The following is a 6,182-nucleotide window of genomic DNA, read 5'->3' as shown; positions in this document are numbered from 1 at the left end:
CTTCTGTTGTTTTCATATTTAGCTTCGTGTTTCTAGCTATTATTGTATCTGCAGAAGTTTTGCTAGCATGATTCCTTATAAAATGGAAATTGGTGGCTTCCTAATTCACTCACCAAGTATTTATGGGGAAGCTCCTTTGTCAAGGTCTGTTTTATATCCCTGTATACAGAACAGATGAATTTCTTTGCTTATGGAGTTTATATCAGGAGAAACGGATAATATGCAAGTTAATAATTAAGATAATTAATAATAATAATTAAGGTAATTGCAGACTTATAAGTGCCTAGCAGGAGAAAAGCAGAATAACATGATAGAGAAAAACTGTGTGTACAGCATGGGAGGTGCCAACCTTAACAAAGAAATGCCCTCTCCAAAAGATGATGTTTTTACTTGAGACCTGAAGTGTCAGAAGTCAGCCATGAGAATCATCAAAGGATGAGCACACAGAGTAGACAGCATGTCCCAAAGTCCTAAGACAATAAAGAACTTAGTTGTTCAAGAATCAGGAAGGAGGCCTAGATGGATGAAACACAATAAACCAGATCATGTCAGCTTCTTAAGCTAGTGTAGTGAGTCTGGGTTTTTTCTTTAGTGCAGTGAGAAACTGTTGAAAAGTTTTACATAGGGTAATAAAATGATAATTAGTATTGTGTAAGAGCACTTAGCAATATTGTGTAAAGTGTATTACAGGGGGGCCATCAGGGAAGCATAGGTATGAAGCTATTGAGTCCCTACAGGACAAATATAAGAGGGACTTACATTAAAGAATATATAGAAACAGGGACAGATTGAAGATATATTTTAGGGGAAGCATCGTTGATTTATTGAATATGAACAACCAAGAACTGGGAGAAATTAAAGATTACTTTTTGTTTTCTGCTTGTTGGATGGTAGTTTTGTTACTGAAAGAATAAGGGTACCAGAAGGCTGGAGAAATACCATCAAAGATTATGACATCTATGGAAATTTGCAACTGGATATATTATGGAGAGACTTGTATACATAACCAATTTGTATTGAGGTGAATCCAAGTGGAATTACATAAATAGTGAATCTTCAGCATGTAGATAATTTTAAAATTTTGTTTCTATCATTTTAAATCTTAGAAATGAATAGTGTTACTTACTGAAAGAGTAAAGGAAGGAAGAAAACATAATAATAGACAGAGTATTAGTACAGGGTGAGTACTTAGAAAGGAGACTAAGAATGTGGCACCTGGCAGGTGGGAAGAAACCGAGCAAAGTGATGGGGAAACCAGAAGGAAATGTGGTTTGGGTCCTGAGAGTCAAATGTCACTTCACTTGTACTGGATCAACAGTATCTCCATTTAGCCCCCTTTAACTCATAGTCCACACAGAATAAAATAGATTTTTCATCTATATCACTCTTATGTTAATTCCATTTAGTGGGTTTCTATTGACTTAAAAATACATTCCTAGTCCTTGGGTTTCCTACTTAATATCACATTGTCATGATTCCCCTTCAAGTCTGAGCTAGCCTCACTCTTTCTTTGTGCCAGATGATGTTATCTTCCATGGCTTTTTCCTTATGTTTTTCCCTGTACTTGAAATCCCACTCCTACAACTTTTTATATTTGGTTGTATTCCAATCATCTATCAATAAATATTGGTTGACGAACTGCAGTGATTGACTTGAAAAAACCTGGCCATGTGATACAATTTTTTGAAAGAGTAAACATGCATCTCATTGCCTTCTGCCTTTGCAGAATTCTGAACCTGTCAGGAAGGCACCAGCATTCCAGAGAGTTACTGAGGCTGGAGGTGCATACAGGTGAGCACCCAGACCTCAATGTTCCTCTCCAATACACCTGGGCATCTCTGTTTAACTATCAATTGCATTTTCCCTCCTGTATGAGGCTAACCTTGATTGTTCTTATAAACACTGATCCCACCTAGGTCCTTGCCTCTTACCCCTTATCATTACCATCACAAATAACACCAGTGTCACATCTAAATCATCTCCCTACCCACACTCTAAGATCATGCCCTTCCACTTTTTCCAGATTGCATCCTGTGCCCTGTTTCCTTCTCTGTGATTTCTAAGGTCCCTTCCAGCTCTAACATTCTGTGTGTAATTAGAACGCTGCACATGATCCAGCTATAAATACAGCAGGAGTTCAGAGGTTAGAGTAATTGAAGAAAGTTTCCTAGAGGAAATGTGGAGATTGAATAGGGTCTTGAGTAATGGGAAGAATTTAAACTGGCAAAAAAGATTGTCCCATCCTGGAGAAACTGCATGACTCAAAGCAGGGAGGTGGGGAAAAAAGATGTGTGCAGAGTGACTGATGAGAGATAAACTTGACTGGTAGTGTGTGCAGATCCTGGATTCTGAAAAATAAGCCTGAATCAAAAGCAAATAAAAATAAATGGGAAATAAACAAGCACCTGTGGGTGACTGAAATGAAATCTGAGTTTAGAAATGGCAACAATATTCTGCCCTAGGATTTTAAAAAGTGTTTGGAAGCCAAAGGAAAGTCTGAATTGAGAAATTTAGGATGAATTCATAACTCTACTATAAACTCACTTTCTTCTGGTGAAGAATCACTTTAGTGGGTTGCAATATATCTAACTATGCAGCCTGGATGAAATAATCTATATGAATTGCTTTTAGGGCTTGACCCATACCTAGAGAGAGGTCCTTAGCTGAGGAATGTTATGCGACCAAAAACAGTAAAGTGACTTGATCGTTCAATCTTCTCTGTAGTTATGTAAGAGTGGAAAACAAAGAGGCTTATATCACAGTTCAAATCTCTATTTAGACCAGTTAATAGGAAAGAAGGATGGACTGAGAGAAGGAAAGAGGGAGGAAGGAAAAGGAAGGAGAGGAGAGGAAAGGAAAGGTCCTTTTCAGTCATGCCCTAGTCTAAACTTTAGCCATTTATATCACAAAAATTAGACACTCTTCTCATTGCAAAACAGATAAGAGTTAAAGCTGACAGCAAAGTACAAATCCTTACTTTTCTACAACTTGAAATTTATGGCTAACTATAAAAAAATAAAATATTTTTTAATGTAGATACCATCTGCAGAAGGTTTAAGAATGCATATGCAGTCTTTAAGAGAAACTGAAATGATTTACAAAATTATCCACACAAAAATGGCAGAGCTGGAATATGAATTCAGTGAGTACCATACTCCCTAGCTTTCATGACCACCACTCACAAATGCATACTTTCCACCCCAGTAGATTAAAATTAAAGACCATACAAATTAAAGTATGGTCAGAAAGCCAGCTGCATCCAAATCACTGGGAAGAATTAAAAACGAACATCACAGCACCTATTTCAGACCACCTTCACTGTAACATGTTTTCCAAGTGATTCTGGCATGCATTAAAAGTTTGAAGCAATGCAAAACTCGAACTACTTCCCATAAGTCACATGGTATAAATCCCACATGAACTTTTTAAGTGAATTCTTTCAAATCAGCCTCTATTTTCATCAAAATCTAATATCTCAGAATTTAAACTGAAGCGATTGGCCACCATATTTGACTTTCCAAAATGAGGCCTTTTAGAGACAAGCCAGAACTGAACTGAATTGAAAATTGGAGAATGTTCAGTGACTGCAGACACAAATAAATCAAAGTTTCAAAGATGGAAATGTACTGAAGGACCTGGGGGATTATTAGAACATGCATAAGTCAGAAACAGAAAAGGAGTGACAGGAGATTAAGACTGGTCAAGAAAGGATCTCAGGGACTCAAGGAATGTACATATCTTAAAATCAAATTTATTGAGGTATAATTTGCATAAACATAAAATTAATCTTAGTAAATGTAGGGTTTGATAAGATTTTTTCCCCAAAATCAATAACTTTTATTGCTTTAAATTCTTTAAATTCTCACAAATTAGTCTGAAAAATCATCTGGCATCTTGCTATTTCTGTAGCTGGACAACTTAGATCTCATTCATCAGCCTGCTGAACTGTTCCTTTTCTAAAGCACATAGATACCATCCAAACATTTCCTGATATCCTTATTTTTAACTGTTGTGCTTACTGAATCAAAGTTGCTGAGTTTGATACAAGGTCAATGTCATTTCCTTCAAGAATTAACTCACCTTGGGGTGCCTGGGTGATTGAGCTGTCAGCGCAGAGCCTGCTTCAGATTCTGTGTCTCCCTCTCTCTGTGTTCCTCTTCTGCTCACACTCTCTCTCTCTCTCTCAAAAATAAATAAATAAACATTAAAAAATAATTAACTCATCTTTTCAGGCTTGAGATAATGAACAAACAACACCTGACCTCATTCAGACCCTGCAGATGTATTTTTCACCCATGAAATTATGGATTTCAACAAGAGAACCATTCTCCTGAATAACAATATTGATGGGGAAGTAAGCATACATAAACCTCATCTTATACCAAAAACTCAGTATAACACCCCTGATCATGTTTGGTTTGTTGGTTTGTTTGTTTGTTTGTTTTGTTTTGTTTTGTTTTTGAGAAAGAAGAGAGAGCAAGGGAGGGCAAAGAGAGAGGAAAAGAGAATACTGAGCAGACTCCATGCTGTCAGCACAGGGCTCAACATGGGGCTTGATCCCACAAACTGTGAGATTATGACCTGAGCCAAAATCAAGAGTCAGACGCTCAACTGACTGACCCACCCAGGTGCCCCAATCACATTCTGTACATGACCACAGATAGTGTGAACAGTAGCCAGTTCTTTTCAATCTCCCCACCATTTGTCAACCTGGGGCCTCTTTTTCTTTCCAAGGAGACTGAGTTCTATAGTGATGTGGTTGAAGTCCCTTTGCAGGGTTCCTCTGGGGAAATTCATAATAAAAGCACATCCCTTCAGAGTGATGTCAACACTTTCTGGAATGTCGACAACCTAATTACTAAGAATGGTCTCCATTCTCACAGTAGATGTGGCTAAGAGAGAGCTGATGAGTTTTGACAAATGTATATAAATATGTAATTCCAAATGTAAACCTTATATGGAATTTTTCTAACACCCTGCAAAATTCCCTTGTGCCCTTTTACAGGAAACATTCTTCATCCTTAGCCCCAAGTAACCACCAATTGTCTTAATTATTCTGTTTCTAAAATATCATATAAATAGAATCATACACTATATGAAATTTTTTGGGTCCATGTTATTGCTTAGAACCAGTAGTCTGTTCCCTTTAATTGATGTGGTATTCCATTATATAGATATGCCACAATTTATTCATCAGTTCAATTCTTGATGATTATATGGTTTGTTTCTAGTTTCTAGTTATTATGAATAAAGTATCTACAAACATTCCATTGAAAGTCTTTGTTTGAACATATATTTTCCTTTTTCTTGGATAAATTTGTGGAATTGCTGTTATGTAAAAGATGTAGTTTAATTTTTTAAAAAAAATGTCAAACTGCTTTCCAGAATGGTTGGGCAGTTTAACAGTCCTACTGACAATGAATGAGAAGTCTATTTGCTACATATTCTCACCAACAGTTGACATTGGCAGTGTTTAATTACTTTAGGGATCATGGAGAGGTATCTCAAGTATTTTAGTTTGCATTTCTTAAATGACCAATGGTGTTGAGTATTTTTATGTGCTCATTGGCCATTTATATATCTTCACTTTTGAACTGTCTGTTCAAAATTGCTTCCTGTTTTTAAAAATTCTATCTTTTGGGGTGCCTAGGTGGCTCAGTCAGTTGGGCATCCAACTTTGGCTCAGGTCATAATCTCGCAGTTCATGAGTTCAAGCCCCATGTGGGGCTCTGTACTGACAGCTCAGAGGATGTAGCCTGCTTCAGATTCTGTGTCTCCCTCTCTCTTTGCCCCTCCCCTGTTTGTGCTCTGTCTCTCTCTCTCTCTCTTTTTCAAAAATAGACATTATTTTTTTAATTCTATCTTTTAATTATTGAAAAATTTAAAAATTAAATCAATATGTAATATCTTTGTAAAATAAATGTATTTCAAATATTTGTTACTAGTCTGTGGTTCATCTTTTCATTTTCTTAATGGTATTTTTTAAAGAACTAAAGTTTATATTGTGATAAATTCCAATTTACTAATTTTTTATGGTTCATACTTTTTGCATATTAAGAAATTTTTGCCTATGCTAAGTGGTAAAGATTTTCTCTTAAGTTTTCTTCCAAATGTTAGTTAATTGATTGATTAATTGATTGATTGATGTTTAGGTCTATGATTCATTTAGTTTTGTGCATGGT

General features: G+C 36.2%; 1 pseudogene; it reads right to left on the bottom strand.

The window, feature by feature from the left end:
* Positions 1-3,925: 3,925 nt before the first annotated feature.
* LOC144229337 (large ribosomal subunit protein uL6-like) lies at positions 3,926-4,875 on the bottom strand (annotated as a pseudogene).
* Between the last annotated feature and the right edge of the window lie 1,307 nt (positions 4,876-6,182).

The sequence above is a fragment of the Crocuta crocuta genome, unplaced genomic scaffold (assembly GCF_008692635.1).
Source record: "Crocuta crocuta isolate KB4526 unplaced genomic scaffold, BGI_CrCroc_1.0 scaffold263, whole genome shotgun sequence".
Classification (NCBI taxonomy): domain Eukaryota; kingdom Metazoa; phylum Chordata; class Mammalia; order Carnivora; family Hyaenidae; genus Crocuta; species Crocuta crocuta.
The sequence above is the reverse complement of the archived record's forward strand: the minus strand, read 5'-3'. Positions and strand labels throughout refer to the sequence as shown.